The sequence below is a fragment of the Panthera pardus genome, unplaced genomic scaffold, assembly GCF_024362965.1.
Source record: "Panthera pardus isolate Hobbes unplaced genomic scaffold, ASM2436296v1 HiC_scaffold_24, whole genome shotgun sequence".
Taxonomy (NCBI): domain Eukaryota; kingdom Metazoa; phylum Chordata; class Mammalia; order Carnivora; family Felidae; genus Panthera; species Panthera pardus.
The window spans coordinates 124,733,738-124,754,874 of NW_026526810.1; the positions used below are offsets into that span (position 1 = coordinate 124,733,738).

At 48.3% G+C, this 21,137-nt stretch overlaps 1 protein-coding gene across 7 annotated transcripts in view; it reads right to left on the reverse strand.

Moving 5' to 3' along the window:
• FOXN3 (forkhead box N3) overlaps positions 1-21,137 on the reverse strand; it is a 399,107-nt gene that overhangs the window by 200,757 nt on the left and 177,213 nt on the right. The gene's annotated exons all lie outside the window — the stretch shown is intronic.

The following is a 21,137-nucleotide window of genomic DNA, read 5'->3' on the forward strand; positions in this document are numbered from 1 at the left end:
ATGATAAAGCCGTGAAATCCACTAATATATTTTTCAATCAGGAGACTATGTTCAGGGATTTTCTCTAAGCTGCTTTTTTTTTTTAAAGAGGAAATCCCAACCCACAGAGCAGACAATTTGCTTTTTCTTCAAACTGACAAGCAGTATCATTTTTGTATTGGATACTAGAGAATTCTTATTATTGAATGTGCCTTTATTCTTGGGGGGAGGGGGGAAGCCTAGCAAAATAAAATACAAAGTATTAAAGAAAATAAAAATGGCGCAAGGAGGCTCCAAAGTAATTGAATTCACTCTATGACCCAAATCTCCAGAAACCCTTCTGAAGTCCCTGCCAACCCCTGGCGATGCTGTGAGAGACGCGACTGCCGAAGTCCTCCTGGATGTGAGGGGGACCTTCTCAGAGGCAGGGTGCGGACTCACACTTAGTCCCGTTCCTCCTTGAGTCCCTGCCCTTGTCACTCAGGAGAGAAGGTCACTAACTAAACAAAAGAAGCTCAAAGCTTCAGAACGGATGAGCTGATGGAGTTGTGGGTAGGCAGCCTCTCCAGAAAGTTCTCTTTCCAGCTGTGAGACGGCACAGTGGATTCAGTCGTCCACAATCCGAGGGTGAAGTAGACTAGGGGGAGGGAACGGCACATACTTATTTGTATTTGGTCTCCTGGGGCCAATTAAGAAGGGTGAGAACTTTGGAGGAGAGGATCACCTTGACCTCAAGAAGCAGCCCGACTGCCCATCACCAGCCCCAGATGGACCTCCGCTCTCAAGGGTGGTGAGCAGGTCCCCCTTCCTGAAAAGCAGCCAGGTTAAAGGGCATGACTGTTGCTCAGAAATAAAATGTTGTTACACTGGGCAAATTGAACACACTTGACAAAGGCACCTTCAGATGCTTAGTAAAACTGAGGTCACACAAACACTGAGTCATAGGGAACAAAGTAGCCAATACATTAATAATTCTAAAGGGATTCTGATCTAGAATTACTCAGCCAGTCCCTCCGCTTCTGTACCAAGGACTCAACTGGCGTGAGCGTTCGCCGTTGTGCAAACGGAGTCTCGTGATTTCATGTTTCAAGCGAAAGGATTTTCTGCCGAAGAACACGTTACCCCAAACAAGCGTCGCCTTGAATTTCCAGGTCCAAGGTTTAGACAGGCCCTGAGTCAGAAATGTCACGCAGGTACGGCACCTGGGGTGCCGATTCACCCTGACCACTAGGGAACAAGACCCGCCCAACACCCTATAGGTTCCATTCATCCAAGACCCTGCTCCGGACTTGGAGGGCAAGTGAGTGGCACCTGAGACAGACGCCTGGGTGCAGGAGATAGCCCGGCAGGGGGCGGGGCTTATTGCCAGGAGAGGACCGAGCCAGGCATGTAAGCACCTCAAACTCAAAGTAGGGAGTGGAGAACCAAGAAAGTCAAGGGAAGAGTGCCTTCTGAATAAGACCTCAGGTTTTGAAAGGGTGGGATGAGCGTCATGAGCTTAAAATAGGAGCACACGGGGCGCCTGGCTGGCTTAGTCGGAGGAACATGTGACACTTGATCTCGGGGTCATGAGTTCAAGCCCCACAATGGGTGTGGAGATTACTTAAATGATAACTTAAAAAACAGTAACAGGGGCACCTGGGCGGCTCAGTCAGTTGAGTGTCTGACTCCAGCTCAGGTCACGATCTTGCAAGTCCTTGAGCTCGAGCCCCGCATTAGGCCCCGTGCTGACAGCTCGGAGCCTGGAGCCTGCTTCGGATTCTGTGTCTCCCTCTCTCTCTGCCCCTCCCCCGCTCATGCTCTCTCTCACTCTCAAAAACGAATAAATGTTGAAAAAAAATTTTTTTAATAATAACAACAAAATAATAAAATAAGAAGATGCACTTTAAGCTTTTCAAATAAAGCTAGGAAAACTAAGCCTTCCTCCTGCCCTATCATCCCCATAGCACCTCCACCTAAGAAAAACCATAAGCACGGGTTTTTTATAAAGTGCTTTCACTTAGAAGAAAAGGAGCACACTGGCACTTACTACAAATCACTTTGGATAAAGAAAAGCGAGTTCAAGGGCATGACCAAGAGGCTACGGCCCCAGAATAATGGGTCCCATTTGGGACCCGTGGTCTGTGCCCCCGTGCTCCTCACTTGCGCTGTGTGTAGCAAATACAACCAATGCCCTATAAATCCTCCCCACTTTGTCAAAGAGATCTGTGCTCTCCTCATTTACCATCTAAAACCGAAGAGGAAAACAAGCCACTTGTCCCCAAAGGTGGCTGCTTCTTTCATGTGAACAAGGTCAGGCTTCAAATGTACTTGAACCGGCAGCTTCATCAGTGGGAGAAGTTCTAAGCTCTGGAGACACGGTTTCTGGGGCCAAATCGGCCACCAGCCCCCGCTGTGTGACTGCACACCTCTCTGGCCTCAGTTCCCTCCGCTGGAAAAGGACACAGTCCCAGTGCAGAATTCCTAAGCACCTGTGGCTGGGCTTTACCCTCAGTCTTTAGCGAGGGCAGAAACCCATCACTACTTCTTTCCATGCTGTGTTCATCTCCCCCGGGGCTGCTAGAAAAAATGTGCCATGAACGAGGTGGCTCGGAACAACAGGAATTGATTCCCTCACAGTTCCGATGTGAAGTCCCAAATCCAGGTATCTGCAGAGCTGGTTCCTTCTAGAAGTTCTGAAAGAGGAGGTGTTCCACACCTCTCTCCCCGCTTCTGCTGGATTCTGCCAATCCCTGAGCTTCTTGGCTTATAGATGTGTCACTCCAACCTCCACCTCCGCCCTCCCCGCACGGAGGCCTGGGTCTCTTCTCCTCTCCTTAGAAGGACATTAGTTGTCCCAGATTAGGGCCCGCCTCCTAATCCGGTAGTGCCCTCGTCCCGAACTTGGTTATATCTGCAAAGACCCTATTTCCAAATAAGGCCACATTCACGGGGCCCAAGGATGGAACTTTCTTGAGAGGCAATTCAACCCACAATGCTTGCTCAGACAGGCAAGCGCTGGGCACCAAGAGACATCCAACGACCCCATGTGAACAAGCTGCCATTTCCGAACAGATGATCTGAGCACCTTCGCGGCCGTCTCCAAAGTACTGAGGGTAAGTACTGCCCTCAATCGGCCACAGCCAGGTGACAGCCACGAGCACAGCTCCCCACCAAACCTGGGGTAAACCTCAGCACCGGGCTAAAGAGAGGGCTCCAAGTGCGTAAGCCAAAAACGTTTTACACGGGGGTGGAGCGGAAGACCAACTGGGATTACATTTCGTAAAACTCAATCACTGTTAAGAAAATAACCATCTGGCAATAAATCATGCCTGCACAGACGGCAGCCTTGTCCAGAGAGAGGCAGAAGTGACTCCGTGACAGCAACGGGGGGGGGGGGGGGGGGGGGGGGGTGGCGGATTACAGAGAGTCCAGAGGTACAACTTGTCTGGAGCAGGAACCTGGGGAGGAAAGATGAGGCCGGTCACAAGTGCCCTTCACAGCCTCCGACTTCAGTGGAAGTTTATTAAACGCTTTTTGATACGGGAGACATCCCATCAAGAGCAACGTCCACAGAGAAGAGACCAAGAGCCTACCGTGGACGTGGTGGCTGAAGAGATCTGGCCAGGTACACTGTGTGCCAATGGTGCCCGCATGGCCATGCACACTCTAGAACTCCATCTCCACAGGAGCAGGATACTGGGGGCTACTAGCCCCTAATCCTGGGGTGCCGGGAACCCAGGGAGAGCGCCCAGAAGATCTGGGTCCCAACTGCTGGCTGTGACATGCAGGAGAGAGCGAAAGACACGGTGGGCCCCGGGGAGACACGAGATCCAACTTCAGCACAGCTGCTGAGCCGCCATCCACACGATTTCATACATTTTAATTACGGCACAAGAAGGGGCTTGCAGATAACACGCATCCCAGTATCATTTTCCCAAATGGAAACGGTCTTCTGCAGAGTGAGCGGTGTGAGGACGGGGCTTCATTCTGTCGCTTTCCCAAAGCCTTTCGGAAATCATACGTTCATGCACAACATTGCCGTGCGAGCTGCCATGCCTGGCTCCGGTGCCCTGGGCAGGAATGTTCTTCCTCAGCACATCACGTTGCCACTGGAGGTCTGAAGCAGATCAGAACCTGTGACTGGTGGTCATCCTGGGTGTCTGACAAAAGCATGGACTAGGGAGGATAATCAGGTTGCCTCCGTGGCAACCAGTTTGGGAACCATGGATCTAAGCCAACTCAGCTTACATGTGAATTACTGGGGGGGGGAAAAACATACAAACAAACAAACACACTGAAAAAACACAGTGGGCCCACCAGAGAAGGCTCACTGAATTGAACGGAGAACTCTAAGATTCAGAGAGATGCAGGCACGTGTCCTAGTCACACGTTAGTGACCAAGTTAACTCTAGAATGCAGAGACCCTAAGCATCTACTCTGCTCTCTGTGCACGTTCCAAGCTTCCTATTAACCCTCTCCGTGCAACAGAAACCTTGCTCATCAATTCATACAAACACCAAGAGGCAGTCACCACCTCCTCTGCCCTCCCATAGCACCTGGTTCAGATGTCGTATGCCGTGTTGTATGTGTATTTCTTTACGTGCTCACCTCTCCCACTTAGACTGAAATCATCCTCGTTTTCCTGATGCCTCGCACAAAGCCTGTTTATAAGCATGAGATCAACCTTCGTGGAACTAAGGAATGAGTTATAAGAGTGTTTCCGGTATCATATAAGAATGGTATCATTACCTTACTACTTATTAATATTATTTCAGAGAAACCGCTCCCCTAGATAGAAACTGATCCATAAGGATTGGGGAGCAGCTTTCACATAAGTCAAAAAACAGAGATAATGAATGTAGGGGTAATCAGGACAGATACTCAAGTAAAAAAAATGTCCCAACAGTTGTCTGATGACACCTGTCAGTGCTTCTGGGCAATGTGCATTCCCTACACGGAATATCTGTATCAACTACCAGAATCAGGTCCTTTGATCACCAGCAACGTTCTGTGTGGATTTTATCGACGGCTGTAATAGAAACTGGCAGGTAACTCAAAATAGTGTCTCTAGAGTCACGCAAAAACTAAAATTCAAGGGTATTCTGAGTAGTTAACGAAACAAAAAAATCTGACCGCTTTGAGCATATTTTCAAAGATCACAAACATAAATGAGAAATCATTTATTTTAAAAAAATTAGTACATCCAGTGACTCAAAATAAGACACATGAAGGAAGGGGCGCCTGGTGGCTCCATTGGTTAAGCCTCTGACTCCTGATCTCGGCTCAGGTCATGATCTCACAGTTTGTGAGTTCAAGCCCTGCATCAGGCTCTGTGCTGACAGTGCAGAGCCTGCCTGGAATTGTCTCTCCGCCTCTCTCTCTCCCTCTCTCTCTCAAAATAAATAAACAAACTTAAACGAAAAAAAAAAGGACGCTTGAAGGAAAATAACCCTATGTAGATGGCACAAGTTCATGTCCATTTCCAATTAATCAGAATCTCAAGGAATGAGTGAAGCAGTAAGATCGTGCAGTCAGGAGCATCAGACAAGAGGCGATGGAGTTGGGCTCTTCACCCGGACATATGGGGTTTTAGTAAGTCATCTGCACTGCATGGACCTCAGAATCTGTCTATAAATCAACATGGCCTCCTAGGATCCCAGGAAGAGATCGCCAAGAATCCAGGGAACACTACAGGGAAGAAAATCTGTTGTAGTTACGTTCACTCTCACGAAAGTGACAGACTATTGGGTGTCATCTACAGTGAAGTGAGTTTCACAGGGCCAGGGTCAGTTCTCTGATATCTCTTGAACCACCTCTTTCTCTACCTACTGTAAAACACTCCTTGGTCAGCACATTCAATGCTAAGACTCTCCTCCTTTTGTTAACTCTTGACAATACGGTCGTAGCGATGACAACAGCAGGAAGGAAGCCAGCTGATGGCCAGTGTAGGCAGACAGAGGCAGTTACCTGGGCAAACCCAGTCTTACAGCGGACCGAAAAGACAACAAAAGGTAAGGAAGCTGCATTCTCCCTAATTCGAGAAGGCTACTCATGCAGAGTACACGATACTCAAGTATTCCCAAAAAGCTGAACCTAAGTCTATTATAAGTACTTGAATTGGTGGCTGATGGCTTGCCCATTCTCTCACAAGGTATTCCAAGAGCGTCTACTACATGTCGGGCAACGTGCCGACCCCCAACGATGCAAAATTGGGTAACACGTGGTCCCTGCCCTCCATCTCAGGGTGGGGAGAGATGTGAAAGGGAACACTGGCAGGGACAGATACTAAGGAGATAATCACACCGCAAAATGGGGGTGATGAAATAATAGGCAAAGTGGAGACAAAAGCCGCAATGAGAAGGGACGGTTCCAGAAGGTTTTGCAGAGGTGCAGCCCAGCTGGGTCATCCAAGTTGAGAACACAGCATCCGGAGGAGAAAAGAGGAGGAAGAATATTCTGGGCAGAGAGAGAATAGCATATGCAAGTGAAAGTCAGCATTAGACCACGTGGCCTTTGTGGGAACAGGGAGTGTTGAGATATGGCAAAAAAAAAAGAAAGAAAGAAAAGAAAAAAAGACTGGAACAGCAGAATAATGATGGAGAAGAGGATGAAAAGGGAAAACAGCCTCCTTTAAATGGTGAGGGAAAAGAAGAGGCAGGAGCACAGATCAAAAAGAAATGTAAGAGACACATCAATGAAATGTCATATGTGGACCTTCTTTAGATTCTAATTCGAATAAACCGCTGCTGAATTTCTTTTTTAGCAATCAGATAAATTCTAAAATGAACTGGACTTTGGGTGGTAGTAAAGAATCGTGGTTAATTTGTTTTTAGGAGTGATAATGGTTTTCAGGGGTGTGTGTGTGTGTGTGTGTGTGTGTGTGTGTGTGTGTGTGTGAGAGAGAGAGAGAGAGAGAGAGAGAGAGAGAGAGAGAGAGATCTTATGGATTAGAGGTACATTCTGAAATATTTGTAGATACAATGATATGATGCCTGGGATTTACTCTAAAATAATCCAGCAAGGAGGGCAGGAAGGGGCACGAGGAGGAAGGATGAAACAAGATGGGTCCCGCGTTAATGGTACACACGGTGTGGTGACTCCCACAATAGCTACATTGTAGCTGTAGTCCATTATGGTACGGTACTGAAATTTTCCATAACAAAAAGGATGAGAAAGGCAGATTTTATAATCCCTGCTGAAAGGTGTGAACTGGGTCCTCCAAACATTGCTTCTTAAATTTCAGTGCAAAAAAGAATCATTTTGGGAGCTTGCGTAAATGCAGATTCCCAGGCACTTCCAATTCTCAGTAAATCCAGGCTAAGGTCCAGAAAAGAGAGAGACACAGCCCCAGCGGGGGAGAGAGACAGAGACAGAATCCGAAGCAGGCTCCAGGCTCTGAGGTGTCAGCACAGAGCCCAACGTGGGGCTCGAGCCCGTGAGCAGAACCAAAGTCTGGGGCTCAACCGACTGAGCCACCCAGGCACCCCCAGAAATCTGCATTTCTAAGAAACATTCTAGATCATTCTAATGCTGGTGGTCAGAGCCACACTCCGAGACAACTCACTCAAAGGGCTGTGACAGCATTCGTTTGTGTATTGAAGCTTCTGGTAGCACTATTATCAGATGGACTTGAGGGGAGACAGGAAGGAGAAGGAGGAAGAGTCAGGAGGCTCCTGTGCTGTCCAACCAAGAATAAAGATTAGCGGCAGAAGAGGTCGGAGAGAATGGCATAACCAGAGAGACATCTAGGAGGTAGACTCAAGAGATCTTTGTAACTGACTGGGCGTGAGATTCAAGAACAGGAAAGCTTTGGGGATGACCCCAAGGTGTCCCCCAAGGACCCAGACTTGCACCTCTCTGTGCCCCGCCCCCACCCCCACCCCCACAGCACCTAATGCAAGGTCCTCCACATTCCAAGAACTCAATGAGGTTCAATGAACAAAAGAATGAATAGAATCACCTAACCCGGCCTTTTTATCCTACAAAAATAAAAGATGAATATTACTGTGCTTACCTATAATGTCGCAGGGGAAAAGACATTACCGTCTCAAATAGCAAGAGGGAAAAATCTACTCCAACATCAGAAACTGACCAACTCCACCGGGCAGCGCTGTGGGAGTGGGTCACTCATTCCATCCCTCTATAAACTGGACGGATTCCAGAATGGTCAAGACGCTAAGAGAAAGGGTGGCACCAACAGATAAAAGCAACGGTCAATGAATACAGGTTCCATTAAATAAAAGTAAGAGCCAAACACTTAAGATGAAAAAGAAGTCGCAGACCGGGGTTTGCGTTTGTGTCAAAATCTGGTCCATGTTTGTTCAATCTACAGAAAATCATCTCAGTGACCGCTGTGGCCTTTTGCGTGGACACAACAGGGCTTCGGCTTCATAAACCTCGAAGGCATAAGCAGGAAGCACTTGCCCTCTTTGCACATGGGGCACCTGTGCTCAGAAATGTCCAAGGGCCCCCTACCGCCTTTGGATCGAAGTTGAGACTTCCTGGGCGTGGCCCTCAAGAACCCCACGGTCCAGCTCCAACCACCTTCCCAAACCTGTGTCCCTCTCTCTCCCACAGGAGCCCTCTGCTTCGGCCAGCTGGGGGAAAGGAGAAGCAGAGAAGTCCCACATCTCGGTTCGGCAGCTGGCCATGTCAGCCTAGCAAGCCACTGAATCTCTCTGAGCCCGTTTCCCTACCTGTAAAAAGAGTATCATATCTACTTGCAGTTGCTGGAAAGTGAGAAGATCACAGATACAAACGCCTCACACAACTCGAAACAGCCTTCCGTAAGCCCTGTGAAAATATCTGTTCCTGTTTTCACATTGTCTACCCCATATGCATTCCCACCCCCCACCCCGTGGTACAAGTTCATGACTTGGTGACTCATGACTTCTCTCCCTGCCATCAGCCCCTCCCCTGGCCGTCCTGAAAAGTCCAGCTGATGAAATTCTGTGCCCTCTCCAGGACTCCCACCCTGGTTCCGCTAACCATTAGGGATCTTTTTCTCCTCTGGATTTCTAAACCACGTAATCTTGGCCATGGTCAATCCTTCGGCAACTGGCAAACGCCACTTTTAACCCCCCTAGTCTCTCTTTATCTTTGCCCAGTCCACTACACCAAAGTTTGGGAATCTCTTTGTATTTCTATGCCAGTCCCCGGCACAGAATAATCGCATTTTTCCCCATGGTGAAAATCACAATGTGGTGACATGGGCTGGTTAACAAGAACCATTACTCAATCTCTTGATCTTGAAAATCAGGACAACTTGTGTTGGATAGATGACATTTATTCCTGTCTAGAACAGGGGGGCTAGAGTTCATAATTCTGGGTAATCACTCAACCCTGTGATTATAGGCAATTTGAGGGCAGCTGGCAGGAAGAAGTAGCCACCAAAGAAAAACTTGGCTAGTTTGGGAAATGCCAGCCCCCGATCTATGGAAACAAAACGTAAGGAAGATGAAGTCACAGCAGAAACGACAGAGAGGCAGAAGGGAGCCTTGGGACAGTCCCAGAGGCCTCTGGTGTATTAGTCTCCATCACCTGGGAGAGTTGTCCTGAGGACACGCAAAGGGGAGCAGAAAGTACAAAACGGTCAAAAGTTCCTCATTATTTTTATTTTCGTTATTAAAAAGTTTCGAAAGACCAAGGGCTTCCCAAGAAAATTTTTCATTGCAGGCATGTTTCAAGCCCCAGCCCAGCCCAGATGAAGGACGGGGTGTCCCAGCAGCTATGTGGATCCAGGGACCCTGCCCTTGTTTTGACCAGAGCTGGACATCTAACCCAGGAAGACCCAGTCCGCGTGTCTGGAACTATGACAGACACTGCACAGAAATGATGGGGCTGATGTCACTAGGCGCCGGGGCCATCACGTTGAGGGAGATGGCACCAAGATTCCATCACAAGCAAGCCAACGGTGTGAAGAAGCAGAAATCGACAGCCACACAGGAAGCCAGACTGCCAAGAAGAGCCTGGAACACATCCCCAGAGAAAGGCGGGATGAGCATCCCTTGTGGCCGCAGAGGGACCTACGGAGCGGCTCCAACCACCACGGACCCGAGATTGCTCCCTTGCTCCTCGCCGCCAGCCCATGGGACTGACTGTTGTATCTTTGGGACAAACACTCTTTTACTTATGCCAACCTGGGTGGCTTGCTTTTCCTCGAGACCAAATGTGCCCCGACTACAACATTCTCCTTTCAGAGAAACTAAACACATTCCGCTGGGAAATCCCTCTTATAATCTATTTCAACCGACAGCAGCTACTTTTGTCTGATTTATTACCTCAGTAAGCCTTCCTTCTGGAAGAGGGAGGGGCCGCGATCTCTTTTAAGGCAGAACTGATCTCACACTGGAAGGGCCAGCGTGTGCAGCCCTACGTTACGTTGCCCTACACGATGCATCTCAACTAGTTTGGTCAGCTTATCCTTCCCCTGAAAGCCCGGGAGCCACCACATCAGCAACTCCGTTGCTAAGGCAACTGCTTACTTTCCATATCAACTGCAAGCTCGTTGCTATGGAAACACATATACAAGAAAAATTCCTCTCTCCAGCCAGGGACCAGATGGCAGGGAACCCAGAGAAGTCATGGGTTAGGGGGCTTTGCTAAATGGGAGGTTTACTACAGTCCGTTTCTCTCATCACATCGGAGACGCCACCGGCCCCGGGCCCATTTAGAAATTACAGCCTCATTACCAAAAGCAAAGGTTTGTTTCCTGCCTGCAAAACTGAGGGCAGGAACTACAATAAGTACAGGTGAGTTATTTCTGAAATAATTCTGAATTTCTCCCTCTAAATATAAACCTCTTTTGTTTTTATTCCCCAAGCTGAATATACCCTAAAATGAATTCCCTGGTCAAACCGTAATGGAAATATAATTTTCAGGATGAACTGAAATAGAGGTTTGATTTTTTTCCTCCCTTTTGATGGAGAGGTAATCCAGAAATCCTCTTTAGTTTCCACCAACTAAGCGCTAATGTGTCCCAGATTTATACCTCTGCTCTGACTTCTCTATTAAGCTTGAAACCCACATATCAAACCTCCAACCTGATAGCCCCACTTAAAAGCCACCTCAAATTTAACATGGCCAAAACAGGATTTTTGTTCCAACCTCTCTCCCACTTCCCAACCCTCGTTTGCCCCGCAAGCCTTCATCTGCAAACCCCAATCCTGGTCTCAGCCGGCATCATTTCTGTCATCTATAACCTGTACCACGGGAACCCCAGACAGATGCTCCTCCCTGATGTCCCTTTAAAACATGACATTCTTAGTAAGCCTGGGTGGCTCAGTCAGTTGAGCATCCGACTCTTGATTTCACCCAGGTCATGATCTCAGGGTTCGTGAGATCGAGCCAGCCCTGCGTGGGGCTCCTTGTGGGCAGTGGCAGGGAGCCCGCTTGGGATTCTCTCTCCCGCTCTTCTCTCTCTGCCCCTCATCACTTGCTTGTGTACACTCTCTCTCTCAAAATAAATATACATACATAAAATACACAAAATAAAACATCTCATTCTCCCTCTTTAATATACTTTCTACTGGCCTTCTTTCTGTCCCCTGGACTGTTCAAGCTGTTGCCACCTCAGGGCCTTTGCACTTGATAGTCTCTCTGTTCCAGTCTTTGCACAGCTGCATCTCTCTTGCCATTTAAGGCATGGCCCCATCAGCACCTCCAGGAAACTTCCCACCCTCCTCCCACCCCTCTCCAGGGTATTATATCCTGTTTTATTTTCTTCATTGTGTTTATAACTATCTGATACATTGCCTATGTGTCTATGTATAAATCTACTGTTTAACATGTGCTTCCCCTCCCCTCCTCCCTATCCTGTGGAGAGTCTGGAATAGCCAGGTAACAACTACCACAGGTCACCTCGATATCCTCAGCACACAAAACTGTGCCTTGCACTCCACACAGATGTGTGGCATGAATGATAAGTGCTTCTAAAATGACGGAGCTACTTTTTTTTGTAAATGCAGAGTCTAATTTTTAGTTTGCAAACTAACGCTTCTGCGGGTTCTTAGAATCATGGCTATGAACACAGGTTCTCACTTTACATGACTTGCATCTGCGGAAGACTCTGGAAAGAACTCGGCATTCCGTGAAGTACTCTGAGAGTACTTCGTGTGACTCTACCCCGGCTGGGTGCCACATTGCTGTGCTCTGATTTCAGGAGACTCTGGATTTTTCCCCCCCTCTACTCTAGCCACCATTAGAGTAGTGCTCACGTGACTCGGCCTTTCCCCCCCCCCCCCCCCAAAAACAAAGTGTACAAACGCTCTGCTAGCTGTTTTCTGTCTAATGACATTAGTTAAGTCACTTATCGGTCCTGTCCCTTGAGGAGCACACACAGCCTGCGCGAGGCACTTCACAGAGCTGCGGTAAATGCAAGGCAACACTGCACGCAAGCCCACTGGGTGCAGAGCGGAAGCGCACCTACCCGGTGGGGGCGGGAGGACGACTCGGAAGGGTAACTGACAGGTCTCCCGCTGAGTTCACAGGCGCAAGTGCGCGCGCGCACACACATCAAAGACGTCATTCCGTTCCTGGGACGCGACGCAGCCTCGCAGAGCAAACCAGCAAGTTATTATTTAAAAAACGACTTGACGCCACTCTCTATCTTCAACCATGCGTTTTCCCTGCTTTTCTTCTTATCATACTCGGCACGCTTCACCTCTATCAAGCTATTGCTTTGCAAAATATTAAATGCAATTTAACCAGAATATCTTGAAGCAAAACCTTGGTGAACTGCAATGTTTAAAAAAAAAAAAAAAAAAAAAAAAAAAAAAAAAAAAAAGGGTCGGCGTCTCTACTTTCGTTAAATCAGCAGGGCAATCCAGTTTTCCCCTTCCGGTCCTAGCTCCCCTACCAACGCCTCACTCTTATTTACATGACCTCCCTGACCACCCATCTCTCTCCTTCCTTTTCTCCGACTGTTCCAACACATGCCTTGGGTCCAGAAACATTCATCTCCTCTAGACCTCTGTGACAGAAAAGCCCACGCTTGCTTACTAACAAAACCAACATTTTTATCCGGGATCGCAACGGGCCGGCTAAAAGACGACCTTTCCTAGCCTTCCTTGCAGTCATGTGACCACAGTATAATAGCCAATGAGATAGATGAAAGCAGAATGTGGGATTTCTGAAAAAGCTCCTTTAAAACGGCGAACTCAGTGGGACCTCCCCACTTTGGCCCTTCCCTGCACCCACACCCCCCTTCCTACTTCCCAAATGGACAACAGGCCAGCTATATCATCGTGGACCAGGAGAAGGCTCTGAGAATGGAAACCAGCAGTGCACTAAGAGCAGCAGAGCAGAAAAAGACAGATGGAATCTGGGTCTCTGTCCAACTCCTCAAGACTTATTTTATGTGGCAGAGCGATCCACTTCTAACTTGTTTAACTCACTCATGTTTGGATTTTCTGGAATAAATAGTCCAACCTCATCCGAACGAATCCATTCTTGAAGGTCACGTGCTCATTCCCACACCAGAAGAATGTTTTGTGAATTTATTCAAGTACCTCCCCCATAAGGAGTATCCAAAACTTGCCCACTGCTAGCTTTATCTCAGCTCCAAGTGCCCCATTTTGGGGAAGAAAAGCTTCTTCTCCAATGACACCTATCACTTACGGATCGGGCATGCTTCCCACACTGGTGGTGGTTTAGTCTTTTTTTATTTTTATTATGTCTCCTGTATCCCTGCAGTGTAAGCTCCTAGGGGGCAAGAACCAAATCTCACTTTTTTGTTTTAATGCTTATTTATTTTTGAGAGAGCGAGCGAGTGCGTAAGCAGCAGAGGGCCAGAGATAGAGGGAGACGGAATCCGAAGCAGGCTCCAGGCTCTGAGCTCTCAGCTCAGAGCCTGACGCGGGACTTGAACCCACGAACCATGAGATGGTGACCTGAGCCGAAGTCGGTTGCTTAACCGACTGAGCCACCCAGGTGCCCCCAAATCTCACTTTTTAACTTAACCTTTCCCATTGCCAAATAATTCTACAGAACATACTAACTATTCTGTAACAGCAAAGGGCCATTGGTGTCCCTGAAATCACAGGTAAAAAGTTACTGATGGCCTACCAATATAGAGGCAGGCCACAGGAACAACTTGGTAAATTCTGATGATAACTTCAGGCCAGGGTTGAACCAAATACAGCCAAAAGATAAATCCTCACAGGGCCAGTAAGAAGTATTCATTGAGACAAGTGACAAATAAGTTAAAAGTGACAAGGATACCCTTGGATAACAAGGGTTAACATGACACTAGCCTTTTAAAAATATATAATCATCTGTTTCAAGTGCTGAAAAGTCCACTGGGAAGATGGTGGAATTTTGTATAAAACCTAAGAGCTGCCATCATCTTGCCAAAGCTTAAGAGCATGAAGATGACCAAGGGCAAGGTGAGAGAGTATGGATTAATCTAAACAACCCACCACTACTTGTGAAAGAAGCAAAACCCATGACTTTCAAATAGGAGGTCAGTGTGCCAACTTCCCATATTATTTACTGCAGAGAATTATCCTGCAGCTAAAGTGATTTCAAAGGGAAATCCCAAAGCTCTTCAGCTCAACAGGGGAGGTTCTGAGAGCAATTTCTTGCTGGTTGGATACCCAGGCAGCGTATCAATGAAGAAGCAGCCCATAGGCCTACCAGGTACCACAAAGCCCTACCAAAGAGAATGCAACACTTTTTTGAACAGTTCACGGGGAGAGCTACTGGACAGATACACCAATGGGGCCCTCACGTCCAGAAGAACCAAGCTTTCCAGAAGACTTGTCGGGATCCTTATCACCGTCAATAACGGGAGTCACTGTGGGGACTGAAAAAGCAGTGCATCTGTGAAACAAAAAAGCCAGGAAGGAATGATGTGAGAAACAGGAAACAAGTAAATGAAGGCGGGCATGCTGAAGGAAGGGTAAGTTCTTCTGGTAAGTTCTGGCAGCTAGAAGGAAATTCTGCAGATGGGGCCCACTGGACCACTGGCCGGTGCCGTAGCCACAACCCATTCAACGCTGTACCCTTTCGGCACTTGGTGTAGTTAAGCAGAGTAGGTACTGACCGTAACAGATACTTTAAAAAAGTTGCTGAATGAATGAATAGGCAGACACTGAACAGCTGGCAAGATGAGGACACCAGAAACGCCCCCCCGAGCCAAGGCATCCGATACCTGGAAGAATCAGGAAGGAGCAGAGCTGGTAGGGTTGGTGGGAGAGCATGGCCAAGGGCGGTACAGACTTCTTGGGGTGACAGCGGATGCTGGTATGAAAAGCCTCCTCTTCCAGGGCCTGCAACATGGGGTTATGTTTACTTCAAGCCCCTCGGAGACCCTGGTAAAGTCCCAACCTTCTGAGGCAAAGTCTACTATTTACCCAAGACAACAGAAAACAGTGTGCTAGGCAGTGTGCGCCTGCGAGAGAGAGGCTGTGTCCCTGCTGCTGTGCCCGGAGCCCGCACTCGGGGATGAGCAACATCATCACTTGCCCCAGAGACTTCAGAAGAATCTCCATCCCGTTTTTTGCACGCCCCACCACTCAGCATGACCCTGATTTTTAGGAACTTCGCCCTCAAAATCGGACTACACAGTCTTTCAAATGGCATTACTTATCCAAAATAAAAGAAGTCCTCTCTTCTTCCTGCACCAGCCACCAATTAAATGGGTACATTGACTAGCATCACGGGAAAGGGAAATTCTCTTGATTCCGTGTTTACACCACCAAGAGGAGGGAGTTAGAGGCGACCGTGCACATGGGGGTACTACCACATAAGAGACGCTGCCTTATTTCCCCAACTGCCTTTGGAAAAGAGTTTCAGGGGCGCCTGGGTGGCTCAGTCGGTTAAGCGTCTGACTTCGGCTCAGGTCACGATCTCGCAGTTCGTGAGTTCGAGCCCCGCGTCAGGCTCCGTGCTGACACCTCAGTGCCTGGAGCCCGCTTCAGATTCTGTGTCCCCCTCTCTCTGCCCCTCCCCCGCTCACTCTCTCTCAAAAATAAACATTAAAAAAAAAAAAAAGAAAAAAGAAAAAGAATTTCATCCAGCAGGATGGAAAAGCAAAGCGTCAAGGGGGCTGGCTGGGAAGTGGAAGGAGAGCTTGTGTAAACAGTATCTGTGCATGGAGAGGGGACTCTGAGCTTGGGCCAGACCAGTGGCACGGACCCGGGGCATTTCTTGCAAAGAGGAAGCTGAGAGGGCAGTGGCAGACTTCGTGCAGACATCACATCTCCCCATTTGCTGACAAAGACAGAATCTGGCCCCATCTCAACAGCACAAAAAGACTATATTTACCTTTCTCTATCCTACAGCCCCAAAGTAAACGCTGGGTTTCCTGGGGTTATTTGAGGTCCCTCTCGCTCATGTTCATAGAATACTTTGAGGAAGCATGTAGAGATCATCTCTAATAGCCTGTCAACCGAGAAGGGTTCATCAAGCACCCAGCTTAATGTAAGCACAGGACCTTCCAAGCTGGAGGGAATTAGGGTGAATTCCTGCTCTGCTAGGTACTAGCTATATGACCTCCAGCAAGTTCCTTAAGCACTCTGAGCTTCACTCATCACCTATTTTAGGAAGGAAAATAGGACCTACTTCACAGGACTGTAGTTAGGAAGTGGAATACTGCATATGGAAAGTTCACAGGTCTTTCCACATTATGTCTTCTAGTGTTGTAGATACAGGTGGTTCTTCACTTTTCCTTAGTCAGAGTTTCCATTAAAGAACCTGAAAACTAGGGGTGCCTGGGTGGCTCAGTCAGTTAAGCGCCTGACTCTTAATTTCAGCTCACGTCATGATCTTACCGTGCTTGAGTTCCAGCCCCACACTGGGCTCTGCGCTGAGAATGTGGAGCCTACTTGGGATTCTCTCTCTCCCTCTCTCTCTGCCCCTCTCCTACGCTCCCTTGCTCTCTCTAAATAAATAAAATAAGCAGGGCACCTGTGTGGCTCAGTTGGTTAAGCATCCAATACCTGATTTCGGCTCAGGTCATTCTCTCATAGTTCGTGGGTTCGAGCCCCGCATCGGGCTCTGCACTGACAGCATGGAGTCTGTTTGGGATTCTCTTTCTCTCTCTCTCCCCCTCCCCACTTGTGTTCTCTCTCTCTCAAAATAAATAAAGATAAATGCTTTTTAAACAAACAAATAAGCATTTAAAAAAAAAAAAGAATCTAAAAACTAAACAAACAAAATCTTGGACAGCATTCAACCCAGGGCACCTGGCCGGCTCAGTCAGAAGAGCGAGTGATTCAGGGTCATGGGTCTGAGCCCCAAGTTGCACATAGAGATTACTAAACAAAAAATGAAGCATGAAGCACTCAGCCCTCAATATAATAAACATATCTTTGTACAGTGTTTCCTTTATAAACTGTCTTCTGACAACAATGTTTTTTGTTAAATTGGTAAGAAGAGAGTAAAGAAAAAGCACAGAAATAGAAACACACATACCTGAACCATTTATAATCCCCAGTCTATAAAAAAGAAGTCCACTTTACTTCCCCTTTACAAGTAGCCTGAGAGGTTAGCACATGCTAATCTTATAGTCCTAGCTAAGATCTGTATTTAGGAGCTATAAAACTTAATCTCAGACTCTGAAACTCTACCTTGATTGATTCAGGCAAAGGTCATCCATAGATGAAACCCTAAGATGAAAAGCTGGTGGGAAGGAAACTCTGCAGAGGCGGTGGCAGCCGATCCCATGTGAACCCACAGTTCAAGCTCAGCGTCCCCCCCCAGGAGGGGTCAACCAGCCTTCTGGATGCTGGAACACACAAGAGCCCATGAAGTATTCTTAGGGGAAAGAAACCCGGAACGTGATCCAGCCTCGAGCACTGACTTCCATTTCACAGAAAATACAGGGGGGACACAGAAGAACATACTAAATGCAATCCACCCGAAGCAGACAGAATGTGGGGCGATCTGCAGCCCAGCGGATGGTCTCCTTGACAAGGAAAGACATCAGAAAGCGGAGAGGCGTAGGGCTGCTGTGGATGAAAATGGACGACAGGCACTTAATAGCCAATTGCACTGCATAAACCACGTTTGGATCCTAATTCAAATGAACGTCATGTAAACCCTCAGGGATCTCTGGATATGGACCTGGTATCAGGTGATACTAGGGAAGTGCACACTTTGTTCGGGGCGACGCAGGCAATTGAAGTTATGGAAGAAACTGGCAATTGTTTTTTGGGTTTTTTTTGAAAAATTTTTTTTTAAATGTTTATTTATTTTTGAGACAGAGAGAGACAGAGCATGAGTGTGGGAGGGGCAGAGACGGAGGGAGACACAGAGTTTGAAGCAGGCTCCAGGCTCCGAGCTGTCAGCACAGAGCCCGACGCGGGGCTCGAACCCACAAACCGTGAGATCATGACCTGAGCTGAAGTCAGTAGCTTAACCGACTGAGCCACTCAGGTGCCCCAGGTGATTGTTCTTATGCATATCTAAGTATGTTGGGATAAAACAACATGAAACCCAGGATCTGCTTGAGCAACAGACAAAACAAAACAATGAATGAAGGGCAACAACCCCTTGCTAACCACTGAATTTGGTTATGGGCAATGGGGGGGTGACGTGGATTCATCATGCTACTCTCTCTATGTGGATATTTCAAATTCTTTATGATTAAAGAAGAAAAATAAAACTCTATCTCTTGTAGCCATTTTCTAAGTCCTTATGTATCTTTTTAAGTCCTCTAAGAGATAAAACGTAAAAAAGAGAAAAAAATGGAAGCAAAACTGTCTACTCTCTCCAACTTGTTCATTCATGAGCTGTTCCTGATGAAATCTCAGCTTTGGAAAGAACCCAAAAGGGCATCTAGTTCAGGGATTCTCGAATCTGGCTGCATGTCAGAAACGCCCCTGGAGCTTATCAGAACCACCAATTGTCCCCAACCCACCTCAAACCTACTGCATCAGAATCTCCAGGGAGGAGCCAAGGAATGTTCATTGCTTTTAAGTGGCACCGGTGACTCTCATGCAATCTTGTAAGTTCCCTCTCCAACATCCCAGCCAGGCAGCTGTCCAGCAGGGGACTCATTCCAAACCCCTCGGGGACAAGTATCACACAGGATTCTGCATTCCCACAGTCACGTCAAGCTTAAAACCGGGTTCCGCACTTTCAAAAGAAAAAAATGTGAATACAACTTGCAAGGCAAGCCTTCCATTCTCCCCTTCAACTAACATATTTCCCACCAACGTTCAGGTGCACGTGGTCACTGCGTTGTGGCCCCACCTCAGAGTGGGAGCTACCAGTAAGTAAAATCCCCTGGGAAAAAAACAAGTTTACCTGTACAGCCAAAGGGGCTTTCACTGGGCGAAGTGTCAGGGAGAAGGCCTTCTCCTTCACTCAGCTGGCTACAGGAGAAAACCCAAATGGGTGGGCCAGCGCCAGTGCCCTGAAGTGGCTGGGAGTCCCCGGGAATCTGCCTCCAAACGCGGCCACCAGCTGGCCCAAGGGTAACCCAAGGAACGAGGAGAGAGACGGAAATCTCCCACTCTTAGCTTTGTTCTCACACCATCACAGGTGACGGGAACCAACCCTCCCCCCCCCCCCCCACCCCGGCCACAAAACTGACGGGCACGTGATCAGAAACGCGTCCATGCAGGTCAGCATGGCTAAGAAGTCGGAACTCAACGTTTCATAAGATTAACAGTCATGCATCCTCAGAGCCGTTCCCTTTCAACAGGCGGTATCTGTGTGTATTCGGAATGACAACCATCACCCGGGAAGAGCAGGGGGCGGGGGTGTGCCAGTACCTTCGCGCACACACCCCATCCGACACACCTGTCACTCGGAGGGCTGACGAATGATCCTGCCGAGACTCTTCGCGTACTCTGGAGTTGCTCTTGTTGAACATTTCAGAGCGAACCCTTGCTAAATGACTTTTCCGTGTCCTGGCTTTGAGGCCAACGCAGAGCCAGGCATGCGGTAACACGCACAATAAACGGCCTGTTCGCGGCTTTATCGGCGACGTGCGGCTTCGGGGGACCCGAACGGCACTTTCTCCTCTATGTGCTAGTCGTGGAATTGCTTTCTAAGGTTTTCCCCTCCTACCCACGAGGACTCACCTATGCGGAAACTATCAGTACCACAGACGCGGCTCTTTACTGGGGCGCAGGGAAGCTTCTCTTAGTTCAGACAATGAGGCTAAAGGAGTGAACAGAGCCAAGTCCAGAGGTCGGTCTCCAAACGCCCATTCTGAGACGTGGAGGGGAGGAAGGAGCATAGCGGGCGCCCGGGGACGAGAGCGGCGCCCCACAATTGTCACAGCTGCGTAACGATAAGGACCTGGGGAAGGTCCACGTTTGCACACTGGACCCGGGCATCACCCTTCCATATATGCCCGCTCCCCGGCATGAGCATAGACTCCAGGGGAACAGCATTTGCAGACAAACGCGTACAGGTGCAGCAAGGAGAAATACGGCTTCGCCGCTTCCTTATTCCAGTTCTTCCAAGCCCAAGACCAGCAGAGTCTTCTCAGGCCCAAGAGTCTACTGGAAACAGGAACGTGTGTCTGCAGAGGAAGAAAGGCCCCAGCACTGCACAGCCAGCGACCCCGCACGACAGTGTGTCCTGAGCCCACACCTGAACCTCTAAAAGGGTGAAAGGCAGACCGCCGGCTACACGGCGCAGCGTCCCTCTACCACGAGAAACAAAGCCGGAAAATACAGCAATAACGCGAAAGCTCTGTGGGGAAAACGTTTCTCGGCTTATGTTCCCACTGCAGCCGCGTTTCTTTCCAGGACTCAAAAGTCCGATCACGGTATCGTGGTCCAGTCCTAACGGTCAATCCCATTCCCACGGTTACACTCCTTACAGGAAAGGGAAAGCAAGTTCTCGAAACCAGTCTCGCTGTAGCGGGGCCAGGAGACTCGAGCTAAGGTTTTACAGTCCAAATTCAATCTTGTGGAAGCCCACCTCTAAGGGGGACCTTACCCTGATTTTTCATACTCCGGGTGTTTCGAAGTTGCCAGGCACTCGTGTGCGTGCCTGATTTTATGAGTGCCACCTAGGCAATTCGGGCCTTTGTTTGTTGGGCCTTGGAGTAGACTGTTTGGTCACCTCCCAATGTCCATTACTGTCCACTTATTCCAGAATCCTGGAGGCTGCCTCTCTCCAAGTTAATATTAAGAAGAGAAATGCCACTTTTCCCTAGCCCGGGGCGGCACCCTGCCTCAAACGTATATACACGTACCGCATGGTCAACGGCT